General features: G+C 41.2%; 1 non-coding gene across 1 annotated transcript; it reads left to right on the top strand.

Annotated features, from left to right (window-relative positions):
* The first annotated feature begins 2,126 nt into the window (after positions 1-2,126).
* Positions 2,127-2,231, top strand: LOC125617936. Its single transcript, XR_007349074.1, has one exon. It is a non-coding gene; the product is annotated as a U6 spliceosomal RNA (small nuclear RNA).
* Positions 2,232-12,547: the final 10,316 nt, after the last annotated feature.

Raw genomic sequence — 12,547 nt, 5'->3', positions numbered from 1 at the left:
TATCACCTGCAACTACCTTTCCTTGTAAGGTCTCTATTGCTGCCTTCACTTTTTGATTTTTTTCAGCTTCTGCTTCCAAACACTCCACAGACTTATTTCCAAATTTCCAACCCAAAAGTCGTCAGTAGAAAGTGAGTCTGGGTTTTTCTTTTTGTTTATTGACCTATGCCTAATATTTAAAAGAGTTACAGTACCACTTAGTTAATTAATTTATGAGTACTTTTGGGGGCAAGTTACTTAGTTTTCTTTACCTTCAAAATGGAGGTAATAACAGCAACTAAATTATAAGATTCTTGTAAGAATTAAGTGGATTAATATTTGTAGTGCATGTGGAGTAGAGTCTGCCATAGAAGCATGTCTTTTGTTGACGTTGTTGTTTTCTTTCTTTCTTTTTTTTCCCCAGGACTGGAGATTGAACCCAGGACCTTACGCACGCTAAGCGAGCACTCTACCTTTGAACCACATCCCCAACACTGAAGCACATCTTAAATAAGACTGTTTAAAAATGTCTGTTCATACTTGATGTTTAGTAAATAAGTTCAGAATAAATCAATTTATTGAGGAATCAGATTGGCTTACTTAATGGCCTTTTCTCTATTTGAGAACTCTTATTATAGGTGTCTTCACCTTCTTCTTTGGGTCAGTTTCCCACTGAAGGCCACTGGGGTCTTGTGACCAGCAAAATGACTCATGTAGAAGGAAACTCTTGAAAGACAACACACTATATTCAAAACTATCCCTTTCTTCCAACAACTGTTTAAAACGCATGTACCTTTTATATTGTGGGCCTAAATGAATATGTAACAACAAATTTCACCATTATATACAACTATCAGTTAACAAAATACGGGGAGAAATGCATCTACTGATTCCTGCCTTAGGAAGATTCTTTCCCAGAGGGTTCTTGGTCTCCTTTGTTCAGATACCCATGGAAGTCTCTCCCATTGATTCTCCAAATAGGCTCAGTCTTCTCTAACTCTCAGTGGTAAATAAAAAGCTGAGACTCTTTGTTATGCAGCTCTCTTCTTTTTCTCCCTGTCATTCTTTGACCTTCTTCCTGAAGCTCAGGGACCTCAGATTGCAGAAAAGAGGCCTCCTCCACTGAGTACTACTGTGCATTCACAGGCACACGGCTGCATTTGGATGCCAAGCTGCTCCTCCTCTGACCTAAAGGTATCTGGATTTTTTATTTCCAAGCTAGAAGGCCACCTGAGAGCTGGGGAGAACATTTCCAGGGCCACCAATCAGAAATTGAGCAGAACTCTTTAATATTCTTTCCTTCTGGCTCCTAAGAGAGCTAAGTTCCACCAGAGGTCCTAAGTTATCAGACAGGAAGTTTTTCAATTTAATTTTTTTAGGAAGTTGAGTCTCTGAGGTCCCTCAAGTTAAAATGGAGCAGTGGAGGGAGCTGGCAAGAGACTCTTCGTTGTGTTAGTGGGCAGGGCCAGGTAAATGGGGGCAGAAGTGAAGTCTGAGGAGGGTCATGGAGGAGCACAGGAGATAAAGCCATTGGCTTCAACTGTGGCAAGATCAGATGGCTGCTGTCTGGATGGCTATTTTCGATAACTTTCATTTGATTATCCATGTTGTACAGCCTAGAAGGACCTCACCAGCCCACTTACAGGCCTTTTAGGGCTGTGGTTCTCAATAAAGCTACATAGCAGTTATTGACTTTAGGAGTTATTTTAAAAATAAAAACTCTTTGGTCTTCACTCCAGACCTTATAAATTAGACTCTCTTAGAGCTGGGGACCTAGGAATTAATGATGTTTTAATCTTCCACAGGTCTGAATGCTATCTTGGGTAATCTGGACACTATAGGGAAATGAATCCAATTCCTTTGGGCTAAATGCCATTCTGAGTTACAAAGACAAAAATATTGCCACACGCAGAAGGCATGAGTCAAAGAAAAAGCATCAACTTTCACATTCAAAGACCTAAGTTTGAGTCTCATCTCTGCCACTGAGTCAGATTATTCTGAATAAATCACTCAACCTCTTTGAGCCTCATTTTCTTTATCTGTAAAATGGGATAGGGACATTTACCCTTTCTAGTTTATAGAGTCAATTCAGGTACCAAAGAGAACAAATAAATCGAAGTGCTTTTTTTTAAATTGAAAAACACTGCTCGCTTTGGCAGCAAATATACTAAAAATTGGGAATGATACAGAGAAGATTAGCATGGCTTCTGCACAAGAATGACATGTAAATTCATGAAGCATTCCATATTTTTTTAAAAGCTTCTTCACAGCAAAGGAAACAATCAAGAGCATGAAAAGAGAGCCTACAGAATAGCAGAAAATCTTTGCTACCTCCTCCTTGGGTAGGGCATTATTATCCGGGATATACAAAGAACTCAAAAAACTTAACACCAATAAATAAATAACCCAACTAATAAGTGGGCAAAGGAACTAAACAGACACTTCTCAAAAGAAGAAATATGAACAGTCAACAAATACATGAAAAAATGTTCAACATCTCTAGCAATTAAAGAAATTCAAATTAAAACTACCCTGAGGTTTCATCTCACTCCAGTTAGTATGGCAGTTATCAGGAATACAAGTAACAATAATATGTTGGTGAGGATGTGGGGAAAAGGGTACACTCCATTGTGGGTGGGACTGTAAATTGGTACAACCACTATGGAAAACAGTATGGAGATTCCACAAAAAAACTAGAAATGGAAGTACCATTTGACCCAGTAATCCCACTCCTCAGTATAAAATTGGCGTACTACAGTGATGCAGCCACATCAATGTTTAAAGCATAATTCATAATAGCTAAGTTATGCAGCCATCCTAGGTGCCCTTCAACAAATGAATGGATAAAGAAAAGGTGGTGTATATAGACAATGCAGTATTACTCAGCCATGAAGAAGAATGACTTTATGACATTTGCTGGTAAATGGATGGATCTGGAGACTGTCATGCTAAGGTGAAATAAGCCAATCCCCAAAAAACCAAAGAGCGAATGTTTTCTCTGATATGTGGAAGCTAACCTACAATAATGGGTGGGGTGGGGGGAAGAACAGAAGTTCAGTGGAGTATACAAAAGGGAATGAAGAGAAGGGAATTGGAATGGGAAAAAAAAGATAGTGGGATGAATCTGGCATAACTGTCCTATGTACATATATGAACACATCACTAGTGAATCTCACCATCATGTACATTTACAAAAAATTAATTAAAAAATAAAAACTATGGGTAAATGGCATGAAGATCAACAGAGGGAAGAGAGTAGGGAGGGGTTCATTCAAAGAATCAACTATTACAATGGTATGAAACCTCCCAGGAGCACTAATAGAATCTAGAAGGCACAGGAGTAAATGGAAAAATAATTTCTAACCTTGAATTCTACGTCCACTAAATTATGAATTTTGTTAGAAACAGGAAGATACTTTCCAGATACATAAAAAAACAAGCAATTTACTTCACATGTGCTCTTTCTCAGAAAATTGCTGGAGAAAATGCTCAATGGAAATAAAGTTTCAAGGCTAAAAAAGGGAAGGGAAAGGAGAGGTACTAGAAACCAAATTAGAACAAGTTATATTCCATGCTTTTATAATTGTGTCAAAATAGATTCTACTGTCATGTACAACTATAAGGAACAATTTTAAAAGAATTAAAAAATAGCAATCAAAGATATGACACACAGAGCCCTATAGAGACGGTTACAATTTATTTATTTATTTATTTATTTTTTAAATTTTATTTTATTTATTTTTTTTTAAATTTTTTTATTGTTGGTTGTTCAAAACATTACATAGTTCTTGATATATCATATTTCACACTTTGATTCAATATGTAAATCAATGGATGTGTAACTGATGTGATTCTGCAATTTGTATACGGTGTAAAAATGGGAGTTCATAACCCACTTGAGACGGTTACAATTTAGATATTTGATGTCGCCCAAAAGCTCATGTGTGAGACAATAGAAGGTTTAGAGGTGAAATGATCGGGTTAGGAGAGCCTTAACACAATCAGTGAATTAATCCCCTGGTAGGGATTGATTGAGTAACTCTAGGCAGGGAGGGTGTGGCTGGAGGAGGTAGGTCCCTGGGGGCATGCCTTTGGGGTATATATTCTGTGCTTCTTGAGCAGAGGTCTTCCTCTGCTTTTTGGTGGCCATGTCTCGAACTGCTTTCCTCCATGATGCTCTGCCATGATGTTCTGCTTTATCTAGGGCCCAGAGCAATGGAAGTGGCCATATGTGGACTAAGACCTCTGAAGCCATGAGCCCCAAAATAAACTTTTCCTTCTCTCATTGTTCTTGTCAGATGTTTTGTCTCAGCAGTGAAAAGGTGAATAAAACAGAGAGTAATGGTGTTCTGTTGATGAATTTGTAGCAAATCCAATAGAACAGAAAGTCCTGTGTGACGGCCTCTTTGGATTCTGCCCCAGGTACAATGGAGACAAGTTTATTTAAACTGTACAATTCTTTGATCCCACCATCAAGAAGCAATCATTGAACTCTCAGATGAAAATGGGGGAAATGAGCACATGCATTGACTTCTGTCACCCTAAAGCCAAGTAAAATAACAGTACAACGGGTTTTAATGGGATTAAAAACACAAAAACAAAGAAATGGGAAGGGAGGTAATATTTTGATTAATGGAAGCCAGAAAGCCGAGGGAGGTCGAAAGGCTTGGTAGACTTGAGAACATTGAGTCCTGAGCTGGGAGTGAGGAAAGCCAAGAGGGAAGGCAACCAGCCACACGGGACTCTCCCCCAGCCAAGTCTTGGGAGTCAAAATCCCATGTACATCTACAAGTGAGGATGAGGGTAGAGATCCCAATAGACAAACTGTTGAAAGACGGTTCCAGTAAAAAGTAAGAAGCAGTGCAATGGAAAACCCAGAATTGCCTCAAAGACTCAGGAATTCGTGTCTCATATTTGTCTAGAAGTAGAGATTAAGGTAGAACTGAAAGCAGGGGAATTGTTCCAAGTTTATTTCAGAAGACTCCCAATTCCTTCCATTGGGGGAGGTGGCCTCTTTTCCCTCAGGAGAAGACTGGAAGCTGACTGCTAGGAAGGATGGGACAGAAAACTGGACTTGGCCGGCAGGTACAACTGAGCCCATCCACCACATTGGAAACAAGGGGGTTACATGAGGGTTCACAAAGTGACAGAGACTCTGCCCTCACTCTGACTTTGTTCTCTAAGTGCTGGCAACCAGGTTTATCTTGTAAAGAGAAGAGGGTGGATCTCCCATGAGACGAGCCCTGACATTTCTAACACTGGAGAATTTCCCAAAAGAGTTTAGCTAACATGGCAGCTCAGAGTTGCCAATCCTTTTCTTTGTCATTGAGCTTCCAAATGGCTTTTGCTTTTTCTTACTTTTCTCTTCTTCTTCTTCTTCTTTTTTTTTTTTTAGTGACAGACCACCAGATATTTGAGGAGGGCATGTAATGTGACAGAAACAAAACAAACAAGAAAATCCAAATGCAGAAAATTCAAATGGAGAGCAAGAAAGATTTAAAACACAAGGGCTGGGGTTGTGGCTCAGTGGTAGAGCACTTGCCTAGCATGTGTGAGGCACTGGGTTCAATTCTCAGCATCACATACAAATATATGAATAAAATAAAAGTCCATCAATGTCTAAAAAATAATAAAGAAAGATTTAAAAAAACAAAACAAAACAAAAACTCCTATAATTAGTATCTTCAGGAAATAAGAGAAAATATTATCTATAAAACCAGACCAGATGCTACTAAAAAGAACACTCAAAAAATCTAGATAAGAAAGTTATCTAAATCTCTGAAAAACAGAGCTATAATAAAGATAAAAGGAAAGAGGAATGAAAAAGAACAAAATGAGCCACACAAATCAGACATCCAAATAATTGGAGTCCCAGAAAGAGAAAACAGGTGGTGAAATCACTAGTGAAACAATTCAAGAAATTTTTCCAAAACTTACAGACATTAAATTATAAGTAGTCCTTTAGTCTCCAACATTCAGTGATGAAAAGAGAGCTACGAGTCATCATTTTGAAATTTCAGAATTATGGGTCCAAGAACTAAGAGCTCCTATGAGCTTTCAGGTTTCATTCAAAGAATCAACTATTACAATGGCATGAAACCTCCCAGGAGCACTAATGGAATCTAGAAGGCACAGAAGTAAATGGAAAAATAATTTCTAACTTTGAATTCTATGTCCAACTAAATTATGAATTTAGTTTGAGACAGGAAGATGTTTTCCAGATATATAGAAACAAGCAATTTACTTCACATGTGCTCTTTCTCAGAAAGTTGCTGGAGAAAATGCTCAATGGAAATAAAGGTTCAAGGCTAAAAAAGAAAGCCATGTTTTGCTAGTTGTTCTAAAATGTGCCTATGCAGATCTATTCTCCATCCTTCCCTGTACCCAGGAGACTAGTCTCTATGTTTAACATTAACTGGGTTCCCTTGATGGCTAATTCAGTGTTGGATCTGGAAGTAAGGACACTGATGGGAGATCTGCATCCTTCCTTCTTGCTGGGCCTCAGTGTGGCAGAGGCTGTTTCTACCTCACACCATGACTTCCATTGGGTGACTTCTGGCCCACAGCTCTGGCTCTTACCGGATTCAGATAGCACTCTCTTCTCTGTAAGGTTATGGCTTTTCACTGCTGCTGTCTAGTAGCAGGACTAGAGATCCACCAGCCCTGATTCCAACAGGACATAAGGCTTTGGGAGAGAGTTCACCTGAAAACCACAGAATGCTTACTCTTCTTAAAGGTCCTGAGAGGCGAAACACACAATGGGGGAGCCGACTTGGGGTTTAGTCATAAGAACATAAAAAGTAATCAAATGAAAAACAAAGCAATGACAATTTTAAATTGAGGAAAGATAAAAAGTTGTGCTGGAAAAGAAATTGTAGTGTACTGCATGGTTCAGCTACAGCACTGATATAGTCTCATAATGTCGCTGGATACTGGCCTAAACCAACTCATTGGAAACGGGAGGTGAGAGGGGAGATGTTAGTTGGCGAGAGCTGGTGATTATGGTGGTGGTAAGAGAGATTTACATCCTCATTTTTCTCAGTGGGAAGTCAATATGTAAAACTAAAAGTAAGGAAATAGTAGGATATCATATAAATAACAGGAATAATCTTTAAGAAGATAATATAAGTAAACCAAAACTATTTTTCTTTAGGAAAATTGTGAAATGAAAACCTGGTATTTTGCTTTTAACCAGGCATGTACAACTATTATCTCTACACTATTATCAAGCATATGTTTGATAAAAATAAAACTCATTTTTCTTAATAAGAAAAAGCAACTAATTTACTAATACTCTACCTCATACATTAAGAACTTTGCAAACTTCTACGCTGCCTTTCAGGAAGATCGAACCTAAGACAAAAGGGTCTAGGAAAAAGCTGTCTGGAGGGTAGGAAGGCTAAAGACTGTGGGGTGGAACCTCACCCAGGGAAGCTCAGAAGTGAAATAATCAAAGGACACAAGCAGAACAGGCCGAGCTGTTCTCAACATCAAGGGATAACCCTAGAGGAAGGAGCACTGAAATTGCACAGAGAGCTAAGTTCTGTTATGGGGCTGCAAATCTGCTGCCAAACTCTTGCAGCTAAAAACCAAAACTGGGGCATGAACTGTTACATAATCGTCATGATCACAGAGAATTATAGAACATTCCTCAGGGGAGGAGGAAGAGCTTTTCTTAGCAATAAATTTTCAAAGAAATATCTCATGTGGGCCTGCCATAGGATACATTAGGTGATGTGCGGACAAGACCCTCAGTCACTGTTGCAGCGTGAGTGGGGATATGTTTCCTCTGCTTCTTTTGACAGAAGCCCAAGCCAGAAAGCTTTGCAGGGGGGAACGTAAGAGCTGGGCGTTTGGACGTGGAGCATGACCAGGGAAGGGCCCAAGGACTTATGGCTATGTGGTTAACGGATTATCAAACATAGAGAACGTGTTTTTAAAATCTGAGACACATGGGGACTTGTATGAACAGCCAAAGGAAGCAGATAGTGAGAGCGGTTGTAAAGCCAGGAAGGCAAAGCAGGAAAGTGAGATGAGCATTCTGTGGGTGTGAGAACAAGCCGGCTGTCTTAGGGCTGCCAGCACAGGATCTAAGATTCCGACAGAACTTACTTCCCCAAGGACTGAGAAGGGACAAGGAGAGCCACAGGTCCCTAGGAAATAGCCACTGTGTCTTGGGAGCTTGAGGCTTCTGGGTCTACTGACTCAGCAGGGTGACTTAATTGTGCCCGGTGTCTCTTCTCAGCCTATTATTATATCCAGAGCTTTCCCACTTGGCAGAAAAGTCGTTATGCCTTTGATTTGCTTGCACTTCAAAGGAAGTGAGAAACCAGAGAGCCTTCTGGATTCACTAACCTTAAAAGACCCATGGAAGATAAGTTTTATTCTGATTTTGAGGTTGGAGAAACTCCTGAAGGAGGCAGCTTGTTGATTTAGCCTTGAATGGGAGGAGGTTGACACCAGTGGCAGTACAGTCAACCAACGAGGCCTTGGGCCTCGGAAGGACAACAGAAGGGGCAGTGGTTGGGTGTGGCCAGAAGCGTCGGCTGTTTGAAGGAAGTGCACAGAGATGAAGATTGAAAGCCAGACCAGGACACGGTCTGGCAGAGGCTGAATGCTAGGCCAGAAGAGCGTCGGCATTTGGGGGGCTGCTGCCAGCTCTTGTGGGCCATGCCAGGGCTAAAGATTCAGAAGTAGGTGGTGGTGATGATAAACGTGTGCTCGAACCTCTCTCCCTGTGTCCACTATCCAGGTACCACTTCTAATGCCCTGAGCAGCCAGACTGGAATCTCCTTAACAATATTAGTTGAAATTGTGTGGGGTTGTTATAGGGCATATTAAGTGATGTATGTGACAAGACTGTGGTGGGTGCTATTATATTCTAATTTTATACCAAGTGAAGGGCAGTTTGCTCCAAGTCAACCCAGCTAGTAATGGTGGAACTGGGCTTAAGACCCAGCCCTTTCTATTACCCATCAGCCCTTGGTTTCCTCCTTGAAGCACCAGCCTCTATTACAGTCACACTGAACCCAGGGCTCAGTGTAGAGCAGGTGCTCAAAAGATTCCTCTTGACCTCCAGAGTAGGATGTAAGGAAGATCAGCCTGGCTCCGGTAGAGGGGTTCCTGCCCTAGAGGCAGCCAGGGACTCGGCTGTAGGGGTAGTGGCAACTCCTGTGTCCCAACTTGTATTATTTGTATCCTCATAAGCTCAGGAAACTCACTCATGTGCCTTTTATGTCCTGCTCCTAAGGAGAAGGCCCAGAAGGACAGATTGGTGGCTAGGTGCCACTTACTATGTGTATGAGACAGCCCCTATCCCTGCTTTTGGCTTTTAGACATCTAATTAGAGCAGAGCTTTGCTAATAATCTTTAACTTCTGAAAAGGATGAATCTTGGAGGCTGTGACCTCTGCCACTAAGTTTATACCTGCTGAGATTTCTGGTATGGCCAAGGGTATCTCTCGGTGGAGATATTAAGCATGAGATAGATGTTTTGCTCTCCGTTCCTGGGTCAGGGTAGGGGTGGGAGGCAATGATGTGGAATCCTCAGGAAACCCAACCACAGGAATAGATTTTACAGTCAGAGAGAAGACAATTAGATAGTTTTCCTTTCACTTCCAATCATGGTATCTAAAATTTTATTAGTAGAAACCTATATACTTTTTGCCTTTGGAATATCCTATTAAGATGCAGATCATTCTAGCAAATACTATATTTTAAATAACTATTACCTGACTTCTCAGGAATATTTGCATGAGATAATTATGGGAAACCTAGGGTAAGATTGTTAAGGGGACAGAATAGAGGAAGGTTGGAGTTGTGTGTAATTAGTGGCAATGGAGTAAAAGAGGTACATTGATTGGAGAATCTTAAAGAACCTGAGACAGCTCTACATAAACATGTCAGTTAGAAAGATTCCACAGTTTAAACAGAATAAAACAGATTCGTCAAAAAAGTTGTTAAGCCAGGTCTCGAGAGTCAGACAATCAATCTGTCTGTTTTTAAACCTATAACAAGGACCTGCTTTCTAACTCTGGGCTAGGTATTGGGCCAGGTGCTAGAGGAGATACTTAGACAGTTTAGCTAGGATCCCTTCCCTCATGAGTTTCTAGTCTTGTTGGATGAAGAGAGAAGAGCCAAGATAGATGCACAGATGACCCTGAGCAAGACAGTAAATGTTAAGGCTCATAAGACAGGAGCAGTGGTGCTACAAGACTTCCAGGGCAGGCAAACCAAGTGACAAATCTTCCTGGAGGAGGTGGCTTCTGAACCAGGCCTTGAGGAATGGGTAGGACCCCAGCCCCTGGAGCTAGGGAAAGGCATCTGGACTCGGGGGGTGTGGAAAGGAAAGGAGACAGGATATCTCAGGGAATCTTAAGGGACTGGGAAGTGGCCTGAGTGGCTTCGTGAAGCTTATGAAGGAAAGCATTTGGAGATACAGAAGGAAAGGCCCTGGGCTGGCTCTAAGGAGCCTTGGGGGCGGTTGTTCAGGGCTGACTCTGTTCCCAGGAGGAAGGTTGCTTGGCTGTTCTGCTTGGGAAGGGCTTGTGAAGGAAAGGTAAGAGGAGGGAAGGGTATTTTAGTTTGGGCAGACCTGAGCAGAATTACCAGCTTTTTATTTTGTTAAGAAATTTATAGTAGGGATGGGGTTGTGGCTCAGTGGTAGGGCACTTGCCTATCACATGTGATAGGCAATAAAGAAATGAAATAAAAGTATTGTGTTCAACTACAAATAAAATAAATGAATAAATAAATATATAAAAATAAATTTATAGTAAACTATTTGGTTTTCTGTGTTTTTATGTTTTGCATCTCTAAAAATATTTTCTTAGAGGAAAACCTTTAGCCTAATTAGACCTAAAAGGTTCTCAAATTCTGGAACTAGAGGCTGTGTCCTTATGGCACTCTCCAATTGTTTTTTTTTTTTTTTTAAAGCTCTTAGGAGTTCCAGGAACAACATCTGTTTCAACTCTCCTGTGCCCTGCATGGCAAAGAAAGACCATATCCCTCTGGCTACCAGAGGCTGAAATTGGAGGAGGTGATGTGATTAGTAGAGGACCACAATTTCAGTCTCAGCAGGGTATTAAGCCTGGACAGGGGCAGCCCCACACTGAGCAACTCAGGATGTCTTCTACAAGAAGCACGCAGTCAGGGTACCAGAGCTTAAGAACCTGGTTCTTCATTTTTCATAACTATGAAAACTTGGAGGCATCCGAAATGTCCAGTAAGAGGGGATTGATTGAATAAATCATACAGGAAACATGCTTTAAACTACTGTTTACTTATGAAACAATTTAAAAATAAATTTAATAAATTTTCATTTATTATGAACTAACATTGTCAACTAACAAGTAGACTTTAAGGCAGTTACGTGTAATCTGAGCCCATTACAAATATCTATGTGTTTCCTTTATTACAATTCATAAATATCCATTATCCCAACAAAGACCATCACTCAGCTGTGCACAGGATCCCATACATTCCACCTCCTCTGGGCATAGATCCAGTAGTTCTGCCTCCCTCCATCGTCACCGCTTCCCCTTCTCCTCTGGATTGTTACTCTCCCCTTAAAAACATGCCATAATATGATTCATTTAAAAAGCTAAAATAAAATATAGAATTTTCCTTGACTTCTATCTCCTGCTAGTTACGATGTCACCTCTGCTTCCCTTACCAGCAACCTTTTTGGAAACAGTTCTTTATCTTTGTCTCTTCCTCCTCTCCCCCAATTCTCTTCTTACATCCACTTCAATCAATCATGTTCTTGTTCCCACTGCTCCACCCAAACTACTCTTGCAAAGTCATCAAGACCAGAATTGGCTTGACACTGTCAACTGGTCCATTTCCACCCCTTGGACTTCATCTTCCAGCGGCTTTGTCGTAGCTGATCTTTCCCTCCTTTAGCTTCTGGCACATCCAACGCTGCCGGTTTTCCTCTTTCCTCTCTGGCTGTCTCTTTGTGAATAACGTTGCAGGACTCTCCTCATTTTCCCACTTTTTCATGTTGCTTTGCTCCGGGGCTTAGTCCTCAGACCTCTTTTCTCTCTGAGTAATTTTATCCGGCCCATGATTTTAAACACCATCTGTTTTAGTTAGCTTTTGCATCGCTGTGACCCAAATGCCTGTCGGGAACAACTTACAGGAGGGAAAGTTTATCTGGGGCTCAAGGTTTCAGAGGTCTCAGTCCACAGATGGCCGACTCCGCTGCTCTGGGCCCAAGGTGAGGCAGAACATCATGGAGGAAGGGCCCGACAAGAGGAAAGCTGGTCAGTTCCTGGCGGAGTCAGTAAGAAGTGGGATGGGGGTGGGGGATGGAAGGAGAGTAGGGGCCACAGGAAGAACAATCCTCCCAGGGCATGCCCCAGGGACTCCCTGCTCCAGCCACGGTCCACCTGCCTTCAGTTGCCACCAGTTAGTCTGTTCAAACTAGGAAGGACTGTTGAGGTTACAGCTCTCATAATCTAATCATTTGCCCTCTAAATATTTCTGTCTTAGCACAGGAACTGTGGGGGGACACCTCATATCCAAACCATAACACCATCTATATGCTGCAAATTCCAGAATGATAT

This window comes from Marmota marmota, unplaced genomic scaffold (genome assembly GCF_001458135.2).
Source record: "Marmota marmota marmota unplaced genomic scaffold, marMar, whole genome shotgun sequence".
NCBI classification, from domain to species: domain Eukaryota; kingdom Metazoa; phylum Chordata; class Mammalia; order Rodentia; family Sciuridae; genus Marmota; species Marmota marmota.
This window is presented reverse-complemented; position numbering and strand designations above follow the sequence as displayed.